Source organism: Triticum aestivum, chromosome 2D (assembly GCF_018294505.1).
Source record: "Triticum aestivum cultivar Chinese Spring chromosome 2D, IWGSC CS RefSeq v2.1, whole genome shotgun sequence".
Lineage (NCBI taxonomy): Eukaryota > Viridiplantae > Streptophyta > Magnoliopsida > Poales > Poaceae > Triticum > Triticum aestivum.
The window spans coordinates 356,268,614-356,282,711 of NC_057799.1; positions in this window are offsets into that span (position 1 = coordinate 356,268,614).

Consider the following 14,098-nt stretch of genomic DNA (forward strand, 5'->3'; position numbering starts at 1 on the left):
CGCCGGCCTGCTGCGCCCCGCCGCCGCGGTCGCGCCGCCCCGCCGCCGGCGACCTTGCCCCCGCCGCCGGCGACCGCCGCCGCCTCTCCTCCTCTCCTTCCCCGCGTCGGGCCGCTCCTTCCTCCGCGCCGGCGAGCAGCGCACCGGCCACCGCGAGCCCGTGCCCGAGAACTCCCTCGATCCCGATCTGGTCAAAGGAGAGGTTTGACCCGAGCCCCCCTCTTTTTTTTCCCTAAGTCTTGGATATTTTTCAGCATGTGCCTAAGTTCGTGATACCGTAACTCTGTGCATGTAGCTCCGATTCGCGCGTGTAATATGTCTAATTATTCGTCTCGTGATGCTCTTCATTTTGTTCAATTGCACCATGTTTATTAGAGGTCATCTTGTCTGCTGTAATTTTGTTGCCATGTAAACTTGATGCTACAGAGAGATCCATGCATAGTTTGGTGATGTTCAGTAAGGATGTTTTGTAGCTATAGTTGTAATTGATCCATTCCTGCAATTGTTTGCGATTATGGAGTGCCATAGCATGACCCAATCTTGCTCTACTTTTGCTATAAAATATTTCTGGCAGATTCTTAACATGATATGCATTTTTGCCAAGCTTATTGTAGTTTATCCATACATGCTATGCAATTGTTCTTGTTATGCATTGCTCCGTAGTGAGTGCATAAAGCTCAGAAAGAGGCCTACATATTAATATTTCTGCCATGCTCTGTTTCTGCTAAGTCTGAAACCTGATAACGAAACTTGCTATGTTTACATGCTTGCCATCATATCTTCTGATCCTTTTTTGGCTTATGGTCAGTAAGGGACTTTTGTCATGTGCATTTAGTAGAACACTACCATGCCTTTCTTTGCTATGTTAAGTTCCTGTAGCATGTTGATTTCGTGCTCTGAACATTGCTACCTGATGATGATTTCTGCCATGTCCAGTTTTCACCAAGTCTGTGAACCTGTAATCTTTTGCACTTTTGCCATGCTTGTTTGAGCTTGATATGTTGTGAACTAGCCGTAGCTCAGTGTTCATCTTTTGTCAAGCATCTTCTGTAGATTACTGCCATGTTCTTTGTTGCTATGTTGGGGTGTTGTAGCATTGTTACTTGTTGTATTTTAAGTGCTATCTTGCTGTTTATCGCAGATTAGTGTCATTCTTGTTTTGCTTGCCATTTGCAAACCGTGCATCCGATTCCGGTGATCTTTATATCGATTTCGACCGAAATCACCTCATCTTTACAGTGGCATGCTTGGTTTGCCAAGTTACTGCCATGTTCATCATTTTCCTTCCGGAGCACGCATATGCATCGCATATCATATCTCGCATATCATACATGTTTTGCATCATGTTGCTTGTGCATTCCTCGTTGTTGATTGTGGTTCCGTTTGTTTGTGTTCTTGTCTTGGGTAGAGCCGGGAGACGAGTTCGTGAACGAGGAACCTGTCGAGTACGCTTACGAGGATCAAGCTTTCGACAACTCTAAGAACCTTGCAGGCAAGATGACCACCCCTCGAAATCACTTCTATCTTTGCTATGCTAGTTGTTCGCTCTATTGCCATGCTCCGCTACCTATCACTTGCTATATCATGTCTCCCATTTTAGCCATGTCAGCCCTAACCATCCTTTCCTAGCAAACCGTTGTTTGGCTATGTTACCGCTTTTGCTCAGCCCCTCTTATAGCGTTGCTAGTTGCAGGTGAAGTTGAAGTTTGTTCCATGTCGGAACATGGATATGTTGGGATATCATAATATCTCTTATTTAATTAATGCATCTATATATTTTGGTAAAGGGTGGAAGGCTCGGCCTTATGCCAGGTGTTTTGTTCCACTCTTGCCGCCCTAGTTACTGTTATACTGGGATTATGTTCCTTGAGTTTGCGTTCCTTACACGGTCGGGTGATTTATGGGACCCCCTTGACAGTTCGCCTTGAATAGAACTCTTCCAGCAAGGCCCAACTTTGGTTTTACCATTTGCCACCTAAGCCTTTTTCCCCCGGGTTTTCGCGAGCCCGAGGGTCATCTTATTTTAACCCCCGGACCAGTGTTCCTTCGAATGCTGGCCCAAACTGGGCGATGTCCGGCGCCCCCTGGGCAACCAGGGTCTATGCCAACCCGACGTCTTGCCCATCCGGTGTGCCCTGAGAACGAGATATGTGCAGCTCCTATCGGGATTTGTCGGCACATTCGGGTGGCTTTGCTGGTCTTGTTTTACCATTGTCGAGATGTCTTGTAAACCGGGATTCCGAGACTGATCGGGTTTTTCCGGGAGAAGGTTTATCCTTCGTTGACCGTGAGAGCTTATGATGGGCTAAGTTGGCACACCCCTGCAGGGTATTATCTTTCGAAAGCCGTGCCCGCGGTTATGAGGCAGATGGGAATTTGTTAATGTCCGGTTGTAGATAACTTGTCACTTGACCCAATTAAAATACATCCACTGTGTGTGTAGCCGTGATGGTCTCTTCTCGGCGGAGTCCGGGAAGTGAACACGGTCTGAGTTATGCATGACGTAAGTAGGTGTTCAGGACCTCTTCTTGGTCATTGCTAGATGACGTCCGTTCCGTTGCTTCTCTTCTCGCTCTCATTTGCGCAAGTTGGCCACCATATATGCTTTTGCCGCTGCAGCTCCACCTCTTTGCACCTCCCTTTCCTATAAGCTTAAATAGTCTTGATCTCGCGGGTGTGAGATTGCTGAGTCCCCGTGGCTCACAGATTCTACCAAACAGTTGCAGGTGCCGACGATGCCAGTGCAGACGATGGCGTCGATCTCAAGTGGGAGTTCAACGAGGAACGTGGTCGTTACTATGTGTCCTTTCCTGATGATCAGTAGTGGAGCCCAGTTGGGACGATCGGGGATCTAGCATTTGGGGTTGTCTTATTTTCATCTGGATTTTGACCGTAGTCGGTCTATATGATTGTATTTTGGATGATGTATGAGGATATTTATGTATTTTGTGAAGTGGCGATTGTAAGCCAACTCTTTATCCCATTCTTGTTCATTACATGGGATTGTGTGAAGATGACCCTTCTTGTGACAAAACCACTATGCGGTGATGCCTCTAAGTCGTGCCTCGACACGTGGGAGATATAGCCGCATCGTGGGCGTTACATCCTTAGACCATGAGATCGTGTAACTCCCGGATGCCGTAGGAATGCTTTGGGTGTACCAAACGTCACAACGTAACTGGTGACTATAAAGGTACACTACAGGTATCTCTGAAAGTGTCTGTAGGGTTTACACGGATCGAGACTGGGATTTGTCACTCCGTATGACGGAGAGGTATCTCTGGGCCCACTCGGTAATGCATCATCATAATGAGCTCAAAGTGACCAAGTGGTTGGTCACGGAATCATGCATTACGGTATGAGTAAAGTGACTTGCCGGTAACGAGATTGAACGAGGTATTGGGATACCGACGATCGAATCTCGGGCAAGTAACGTACCAATTGACAAAGGGAATTGTATACGGGATTGATTGAATCCTCGACATCGTGGTTCATCCGATGAGATCATCGTGGAACATGTGGGAGCCAACATGGGTATCCAGATCCCGCTGTTGGTTATTGACCGGAGAGTCGTCTCGGTCATGTCTGCATGTCTCCCGAACCCGTAGGGTCTACACACTTAAGGTTCGGTGACGCTAGGGTTGTAGAGATATTAGTATGTGGAAACCCGAAAGTTGTTCGGAGTCTCGGATGAGATCCCGGACATCACGAGGAGTTCCGGAATGGTCCGGAGGTGAAGAATTATATATAGGAAGTCCAGTATCGGCCACCGGGAAAGTTTCGGGGGTTACCGGTATTGTACCGGGACCACCGGAAGGGTCCCGGGGGTCCACCGGGTGGGGCCACCTATCCCGGAGGGCCCCATGGGCTGAAGTGGGAGGGGAACCAGCCCCTGGTGGGCTGATGCGCCCCCCTTGGGCCTCCCCCTGCGCCTAGGGTTGGAAACCCTAGGGGTGGGGGCGCCCCACTTGGCTTGGGGGGAAGCCACCCCCCTTGGAGATTGCATCTCCCAGGGCCGGCGCCCCCCCAGGGGCCCTATATATAGTGGGGGAGGGAGGGCAGCCGCACCACAGCCCCTGGCGCCTCCCTCTCCCTCCCGTGACATCTCTCCCTCTCGCTGAGCTTGGTGAAGCCCTGCCGAGATCCCCGCTACTTCCACCACCACGCCGTCGTGCTGCTGGATCTCCATCAACCTCTCCTTCCCCCTTTCTGGATCAAGGAGGAGACGTCGCTGCTCTGTACGTGTGTTGAACGCGGAGGTGCCGTCCGTTCGGCGCTCGGTCATCAGTGATTTGGATCACGACGAGTACGACTCCATCAACCCCATTCACTTGAACGCTTCCGCTCGCGATCTACAAGGGTATGTAGATGCACTCCTCTCCCTCGTTGCTAGATTAATCCATAGATTGATCTTGGGGATGCGTAGAAAATTTTAAATTTCTGCTACGATCCCCAACAGTGCCATCATGAGCTAGGCCTATGGGTAGTTTCTATGCACGAGTAGAACACAAACTTGTTGTGGGCGTAGATGTTGTCAATTTTCTTGCCACTACTAGTCTTATCTTGTTTCGGCGGCATTCTGGGATGAAGCGGCCGAGACCGACCATACACGTACGCTTACGTGAGACAGGTTCCACCGACTGACATGCACTAGTTGCATAAGGTGGCTAGCGGGTGTCTGTCTCTCCCACTTTAGTCGGAACGGATTCGATGAAAAGGGTCCTTATGAAGGATAAATAGAAATTGGCATATCACGTTGTGGTTTTACGTAGGTAAGAAACATTCTTGCTAGAAACCTATAGAAGCCACGTAAAAACATGCAACAACAATTAGAGGACGTCTAACTTGTTTTTGCAGCATATGCCTTGTGATGTGATATGGCCAAAAGGATGTGATGAATGAGATATATGTGATGTATGAGATTGATCATGTTCTTGTAATAAGAATCACGACTTGCATGTCGATGAGTATGACAACCGGCAGGAGCCATAGGAGTTGTCTTTATTTTTGTATGACCTGCGTGTCATTGAATAACGCCATGTAAATTACTTTACTTTATTGCTAAGCACGTTAGCCGTAGAAGTAGAAGTAATCATTGGCGTGACAACTTCATGAAGACACGATGATGGAGATCATGATGATGGAGATCATGGTGTCATGCCGGTGACGAAGATGATCATGGCGCCCCAAAGATGGAGATCAAGGGAGCAAAATGATATTGGCCATATCATGTCACTATTTGATTGCATGTGATGTTTATCATGTTTTACATCTTATTTGCTTAGAACGACACTAGCTTAAATAAGATGATCCCTCACTAAAATTTCAAGAAAAGTGTTCTCCCTGACTGTGCACCGTTGCGAAGGTTCGTTGTTTTGAAGCACCACGTGATGATCGGGTGTGATAGATTCTAACGTTCGCATACAACGGGTGTTGACGAGCCTAGCATGTACAGACATGGCCTCGGAACACACGCAATACACTTAGGTTGACTTGACGAGCCTAGCATGTACAGACATGGCCTCGGAACACGGAAGACCGAAAGGTCGAGCATGAGTCGTATAGAAGATACGATCAACATGAAGATGTTCACCGATGTTGACTAGTCCATCTCACATGATGATCGGACATGGCCTAGTTAACTCGGATCATGTTTCACTTAGATGACTAGAGGGATGTCTATCTGAGTGGGAGTTCATTGAATAATTTGATTAGATGAACTTAATTATCATGAACTTAGTCTAAAAATCTTTACAATATGTCTTGTAGATCAAATGGCCCACGTTGCCCTCAACTTCAACGCGTTCCTAGAGAAAACCAAGCTGAAAGATGATGGCAGGTCCGGAACCTGACGATCATCCTCATAGCTGCCAAGAAAGATTATGTCCTAGAAGCACCGCTAGGTGAAGCACCCATCCCAGAGAACCAAGACGTTATGAACGCTTGGAGTCACGTGCTGATGATTACTCCCTCGTTCAGCGCGGCATGCTTTACAGCTTAGAACCAGGGCTCCAAAAGCGTTTTGAGCAACACGGAGCATATGAGATGTTCGAAGAGCTGAAAATGGTTTTCCAAGCTCATGCCTGGGTCGAGAGATATGAAGTCTCCGAGAAGTTCTTAAGTTGTAAGATGGAGGAAAACAGTTCTGTCAGTGAGCACATACTCAAAATGTCTGGGTTGCACAACTGCTTGACTCAGCTCGGAGTTAATCTCCCGGATGACGCAGTCATTGACATAATCCTTCAGTCGCTTCCACCGAGCTACAAGAGCTTTGTGATGAACTTCAATATGCAGGGGATGGAAAAGACCATTCCTGAGGTATATTCGATGCTGAAATCAACGGAGGTGGAGATCAGAAAGGAGCATCAAGTGTTGATGGTGAATAAAACCACTAAGTTCAAGAAAGGCAAGGGTAAGAAGAACTTCAAGAAGGACGGCAAGGGAGTTGCTGCGCCCGGTAAGTCAGTTGCCGGGAAGAAGCCAAAGAATGGACCCAAGCCTGAGACTGAGTGCTTTTATTGCAAGGGAAGTGGTCACTGGAAGCAGAACTGCCCCAAATACTTAGCGGACAAGAAGGCCGGCAAAACCAAAGGTATATGTGATATACATGTAATTGATGTGTAACTTACCAGTACTCGTAGTAGCTCCTGGGTATTTGATACCGGTGCGGTTGCTCATATTTGTAACTCAAAATAGGAGGTGCGGATTAAGCGGAGACTGGCGAAGGACGAGGTGACGATGCGCGTCGGGAATGGTTCCAAGGTCGATGTGATCGCCGTCGGCACGCTACCTCTACATTTACCTACGGGATTAGTTTTAAACCTCAATAATTGTTATTTAGTGCCAGCTTTGAGCATGAACATTGTATCTGGATCTCGCTTAATGCGAGATGGCTACTCATTTAAATCCGAGAATAATGGTTGTTCTATTTATATGAGAGATATGTTTTATGGTCATGCCCCGCTGGTCAATGGTTTATTCTTGATGAATCTCGAACGTGATGTTACACATATTCATAGTGTGAATACCAAAAGATGTAAAGTTGATAACGATAGTCCCACATACTTGTGGCACTGCCGCCTTGGTCACATTGGTGTCAAGCGCATGAAGAAGCTCCATGCTGATGGACTTTTAGAGTCTCTTGATTACGAATCATTTGACACGTGCGAACCATGCCTCATGGGTAAGATGACCAAGACTCCGTTCTCCGGAACAATGGAGCGAGCAACCAACTTATTGGAAATCATACATACTGATGTGTGCGGTCCAATGAGTGTTGAGGCTCGCGGTGGCTATCGTTATGTTCTTACTCTCACTGATGACTTGGGTAGATATGGGTATGTCTACCTGATGAAACACAAGTCTGAAACCTTTGAAAAGTTCAAGGAATTTTAGAGTGAGGTTGAGAATCAACGTGACAGGAAAATAAAGTTCTTACGATCAGATCGTGGAGGAGAATATTTAAGTCACGAATTTGGGACGCACTTAAGGAAATGTGGAATCGTTTCACAACTCACGCCGCCTGGAACACCTCAGAGAAACGGTGTGTCCGAACGTCGTAGTCGCGCTCTATTGGATATGGTGCGATCTATGATGTCTCTTACCGATCTACCGCTCTCATTCTGGGGCTATGCTTTAGAGACTGCCGCATTCACTTTAAATAGGGCTCCGTCAAAATCCGTTGAGACGACACCGTATGAATTATGGTTTGGGAAGAAACCTAAGCTGTCGTTTCTAAAAGTTTGGGGATGCGATGCTTATGTCAAGAAACTTCAACCTGAAAAGCTCGAACCCAAGTCGGAAAAATGCGTCTTCATAGGATACCCTAAGGAAACCATTGGGTATACCTTCTACCTCAGATCCGAAGGCAAAATCTTTGTTGCCAAGAACGGGTCCTTTCTGGAGAAAGAGTTTCTCTCGAAAGAAGTGAGTGGGAGGAAAGTGGAACTTGATGAGCTGATAGTCACCCCTTCCGAACCGGAAAGTAGCGCAGCGCGGGAAGATGTTCCTGTGGTGCCTGCACCGACTGGGGAGGAAGTTAATGATGATGATCATGAAGCTTCAGATCAAGTTACTGCTGAACTTCGTAGGTCCACAAGGACACATTCCGCACCAGAGTGGTACGGCAACCCTGTCATGGAAATCATCTTGTTAGACAACGGTGAACCTTCGAACTATGAAGAAGCAATGGCGGGCCTGGATTCCAACAAATGGCTTGAAGCCATGCAATCCGAGGTAGGATCCATGTATGATAACGAAGTATGGACTTTGACTGACTTGCCCGATGATCGGCGAGCCATAGAAAATAAATGGATCTTTAAGAAGAAGACAGACGCGGATGGTAATGTGACCATCTATAAGGCTCGACTTGTCGCTAAGGGTTATCGACAAGTTCAAGGGGTTGACTACGATGAGACTTTCTCACCCGTAGCGAAGCTGACGTCCGTCCGAATCATGTTAGCAGTTGCAGCATTCTATGATTATGAGATATGGCAAATGGACGTCAAAACGGCATTCTTAACGGCTTTCTTAAGGAAGAATTGTATATGATGCAGCCAGAAGGTTTTGTCGATCCTAAGAATGCTAACAGGGTATGCAAGCTCCAGCGCTCAATCTATGGGCTGGTGCAAGCATCTCGGAGTTGGAACATTCAATTTGATGAGATGATCAAAGCGTTTGGGTTTACACAGACTTATGGAGAAGCCTGTGTTTACAAGAAAGTGAGTGGTAGCTCTGTAGCATTTCTCTTATTATATGTGGATGACATACTATTGATGGGAAATGATATAGAATTCTTGGAAAGTATAAAGGCCTATTTGAATAAGTGTTTTTCAATGAAGGACCTTGGAGAAGCTGCTTATATATTAGGCATCAAGACCTATAGAGATAGATCAAGACGCCTCATTGGTCTTTCACAGAGTACGTACCTTGACAAGATATTGAAGAAGTTCAATATGGATCAGTCCAAGAAGGGGTTCTTGCCTGTATTGCAAGGTGTGCAATTGTGCACGGCTCAATGCCCGACCACGGCAGAAGATAGAGAAAAGATGAGTGGCATCCCCTATGCCTCGGCCATAGGGTCTATTATGTATGCCATGCTGTGTACCAGACCTGACGTAAACCTTGCCGTAAGTTTGCTAGGAAGGTACCAAAGTAATCCCGGCATGGAACACTGGACAGCGGTCAAGAATATCCTGAAGTACCTGAAGAGGACTAAGGATATGTTTCTTGTTTATGGAGGTGACGAAGAGCTCGTCGTAAAGGGTTACGTCGATGCTAGCTTCGACACAGATCTGGATGACTCTAAGTCACAAACCGGATATGTGTATATTTTGAATGGAGGGGCAGTAAGCTGGTGCAGTTGCAAGCAAAGCGTCGTGGCGGGATCTACATGTGAAGTGGAGTACATGGCGGCCTCAGAGGCAGCACAAGAAGCAATCTGGATGAAGGAGTTCATTACCGACCTAGGGGTGATTCCAAATGCGTCGGGCCCGATGACTCTCTTCTGTGACAACACTGGAGCTATTGCCCTTGCCAAGGAGCCCAGGTTTCACAGGAAGACCAGGCATATCAAGCGTCGCTTCAACTCCATTCGTGAAAGTGTTCAAAATGGAGACATAGATATTTGTAAAGTACATACGGACCTGAATGTAGCAGATCCGTTGACTAAACCTCTCCCTAGAGCAAAACATGATCAACACCAGAACTCTATGGGTGTTCGATTCATCACAATGTAACTAGATTACTGACTCTAGTGCAAGTGGGAGACTGTTGGAAATATGCCTCAGAGGCAATAATAAAATGGTTATTATTATATTTCCTTGTTCATGATAATTGTCTATTGTTCATGCTATAATTGTGTTATCCGGAAATCGTAATACATGTGTCAATAAATAGACCACAACGTGTCCCTAGTAAGGCTCTAGTTGACTAGCTCGTTGATCAACAGATAGTCATGGTTTCCTGACTATGGACATTGGATGTCATTGATAACGGGATCACATCATTAGGAGAATGATGTGATGGACAAGACCCAATCCTAAGCATAGCACAAAAGATCGTGTAGTTCGTTTGCTAGAGCTTTTCCAATGTCAAGTATCATTTCCTTAGACCATGAGATCATGTAACTCCCGGATGCTGTAGGAATGCTTTGGGTGTACCAAATGTCACAACGTAACTGGGTGACTATAAAGGTACACTACAGGTATCTCTGAAAGTGTCTGTTGGGTTGACACGGATCGAGACTGGGATTTGTCACTCCGTATGACGGAGAGGTATCTCTGGGCCCACTCGATAATGCATCATCATAATGAGCTCAGAGTGACCAAGTGGTTGGTCATGGGATCATGCATTACGGTACGAGTAAAGTGACTTGCCGGTAACGAGATTGAACGAGGTATTGGGATACCGACGATCGAATCTCGGGCAAGTAACGTACCGATTGACAAAGGGAATTGTATACGGGATTGATTGAATCCTCGACATCGTGGTTCATCCGATGAGATCATCGTGGAACATGTGGGAGCCAACATGGGTATCAAGATCCCGCTGTTGGTTATTGACCGGAGAGTCGTCTCGGTCATGTCTGCATGTCTCCCGAACCCGTAGGGTCTACACACTTAAGGTTCGGTGACGCTAGGGTTGTAGAGATATTAGTATGCGGAAACCCGAAAGTTGTTCGGAGTCCCGGATGTTACGAGGAGTTCCGGAATGGTCCGGAGGTGAAGAATTATATATAGGAAGTCCAGTTTCGGCCACCGGGAAAGTTTCGGCGGTTACCGGTATTGTACCGGGACCACCGGAAGGGTCCCGGGGGTCCACCGGGTGGGGCCACCTATCCCGGAGGGCCCCATGGGCTGAAGTGGGAGGGGAACCAGCCCCTGGTGGGCTGGTGCGCCCCCCTTGGGCCTCCCCCTGCGCCTAGGGTTGGAAACCCTAGGGGTGGGGGCGCCCCACTTGGCTTGGGGGGGAAGCCACCCCCCTTGGCCGCCGCCCCCTTGGAGATTGCATCTCCCAGGGCTGCCGCCCCCCAGGGGCCCTATATATAGTGGGGGGGGGAGGGCAGCCGCACCACAGCCCCTGGCGCCTCCTTCTCCCTCCCGTGACATCTCTCCCTCTCGCTGAGCTTGGCGAAGCCCTGCCGAGATCCCCGCTACTTCCACCACCACGCCGTCGTGCTGCTGGATCTCCATCAACCTCTCCTTCCCCCTTGCTGGATCAAGAAGGAGGAGACGTCGCTGCTCCGTACGTGTGTTGAACGCGGAGGTGCCGTCCGTTCGGCGCTCGGTCATCGGTGATTTGGATCACGACGAGTACGACTCCATCAACCCCGTTCACTTGAACGCTTCCGCTCGTGATCTACAAGTGTCTGTTGATGCACTCCTCTCCCTCGTTGCTAGATGACTCCATAGATTGATCTTGGTGATGCGTAGAAAATTTGAAATTTCTGCTACGATCCCCAACACTCTCCTAGTCCGTGCCCCTCGGGTACCGCGATACAAAGCGCCAGGTCAAGGCTTGGGTGAACGGCAAATCTTTTAGCGCACTTCCTAACGAATTTTTGCAGTTCCTGAGCGAACGCAGGCCACCAAGGCAAGATGGACACGAGGAAACAAACACCTCATGAGGAAGAGGGCGTCCTGAATATACCAGGTTAAGTTATCTTTGCGCAAAATAGCAACACGGCACGGGAACAACACGCATAGTGCAATAACCAAGGAACCATAGTTCGGTACACGCCCCCCTGGGCCCATACTGGTTTCATTTTTTATGCAGGAAAAAGAGCAAAACAAAAGCAGCGTTGCAGTGATCCACGCAGGCAGGCCCCTAGCGACATCCCGAGCCTAGCCAGACCCCTCCTCGCGCTTCATGGAGGCGCGGCGATGAGACGACCCACTGCCGCCTTCAAAGCGAGCATGGCGGCGCGGCGGCTGGTCGTAGCCACCACTGCTGGAGCTGTTGCCGGAGGAAGAGCCGCCATAGCTGGACGAGACACGGTCGCCGCCAGGGGCGGGCTCGCCGTCATCCTCATCGCGACCGTCACCAAGGCCGAGCACCTCTTCGCCGTCGTTCGCCTCGGGGCAGCACCCGGTGCGGCGACCGTCTTTCCCGAACACCCTCATGTAGAGGGTCGCGTCGCCATCGAACTTGAAGTGGAGGGTGCACCGCCTGCCCAGGCCGCGCGCGCGGGCGAACGTCTGCCAGCCGCGGGCCAGTGCTATGTTGCCCGCGGTGGAAGTCTCGACCGCGACCCAAGAGGCCTTGCTGCAGCAACCATCTGCCTGCAACCAGAGCCCGCCTGGACCACAGGCCGGCAGTTCGCCGACGAAGAAACGCGGAAGCTGGAGCCAGTTGCCGGCCGGGTTCTCCGACCAGACGACGAACTCCGGCGACACTTCCGCCGAATGGAAGCGCAGACGGGGAGGCCGCGCCACCATGGCACGCCTCCCTTCGTCAATTGGACCGCCACGACCGTGAGCCGCGTCGGGGGTCGTGACGTGCTTGCGCGGACGGCCGCGTCCGCGCTTGGGCGCCGGGGAGCTGGGTCCCTCGCGAGGGGCTTTCCCATTCTCGGCGGCAGAGAACTTCCTTCGTGGCACCATTGGTGGCGCTGCTAGCAATGGAGCGAGGAGGAAGAAGCAAGCGAGCAAGGAAGAGATGGGCGACGGGGGCTCCGCCCCTCCCCATTTATAGCCAATGAAGGCCAACCGACGCCTCCCACGATCGCAGGTAATGATGGTTTTCCTTGCATGTCGCAGGGACTTGTCAAGTCGTGCAGTTGCCAAGGCAGCGTGGGGAAGCGGAGACGCCCACGTCCAATCAACCGCCACGCGTCAACCGAGGCCGCAGGCTTTTACGGCCCGTGGCGCTCCGTACTTGACCCTTGGCTTCGCCGTGAAGCCAAGCCCGAGCGCACCTTAGGCCCGGGGGCTACTGTCGGCGTTCTGGGAACGGGGTCCCCAGACTTGCCTGCCTGTGGCCCACGGCGTGGCTAAGTTAGCGGGTCGTCCGGCTCATCTTCATCTACAAGGCATCCAAGACCCTCGCGAGGGGCCAAGCCTCGCGAGGCGGACGACGCAAGACCTCGTCAGGAGAGGCATAGCCAGGCAGGCTCACGAGGAGCGGAGATATCAAGGCGGGGCAAACCTCACGAGGCTCTCGTGACGTGAGCCATGACGATCGGACCAGGCGTGCGCCAGGCGTGCGCCAGCGCGTGCAGCGTCCTTGTTTCCTCTTTTGTGCTAAGGAGGCCAGCGCAGGCGAGGAGTACCAAGGCATCAGGCAAAGGTTGCCATATCGGTGCAACGACACCAAGACCAGAAGGACCGCAGGACGGAGGTCACCGTGGAGCCCAAGACGGCGTCACCACAAGAGCCTTTCGCAGGCGAAGACCACTTTTGTTAGGATAGCTTGTACTAGTTGTCCCCTTTCAAATTTGTCCGCCGTTGTTGGCTCCCTTCCCGCTCAATATTTGGGGAGAGGACCAGGGCCTATATAAGTAGAACTAGCCACCACAGTAGGGGGAGATCTCTTCTGATCAAGTCCTCACTCACACAAGTCCGGCAAGCACAAGAACACCTCAACCTCAGGGGGCTGTTCTTCCCCTTCTACTATTCATCATCAGCCAAGAGGCAATCCACCACCACACACACTGGAGTAGGGTATTACACCACAACGGTGGCCCGAACCAGTATAAATCTCGTGTCTTTCTGTGTTGCGAGTTCGTCGAGTTCGTCCGCGAGATCTTAGCGAGCTAGGGCGTGGATCGGTAGGAGGGAAAGACTCCGTGCGCACCCCAGAGTTCGAACCTTAAGGGTTTGCCGGAACCCCACATCCGACAATAGCCACGATATGGAACCCCGTGCAAGTGCGTGAACCGCGGCTGCGCGGTCGATCGAACGGTGTGTCACCATGTCGCGTGATACGTCTCCAACGTATCTATAATTTTTTATGGTTCCATGCGATATTATATTCTATTTTGGATGTTTAATGGGCTTTATTATACACTTTTATATTATTTTTGGGACTAACCTTATAACTGGAGGCCCAGCCCAAATTGCTGTTTTTTGCCTATTTCAGTGTTTCGCAGAAAAAGGAT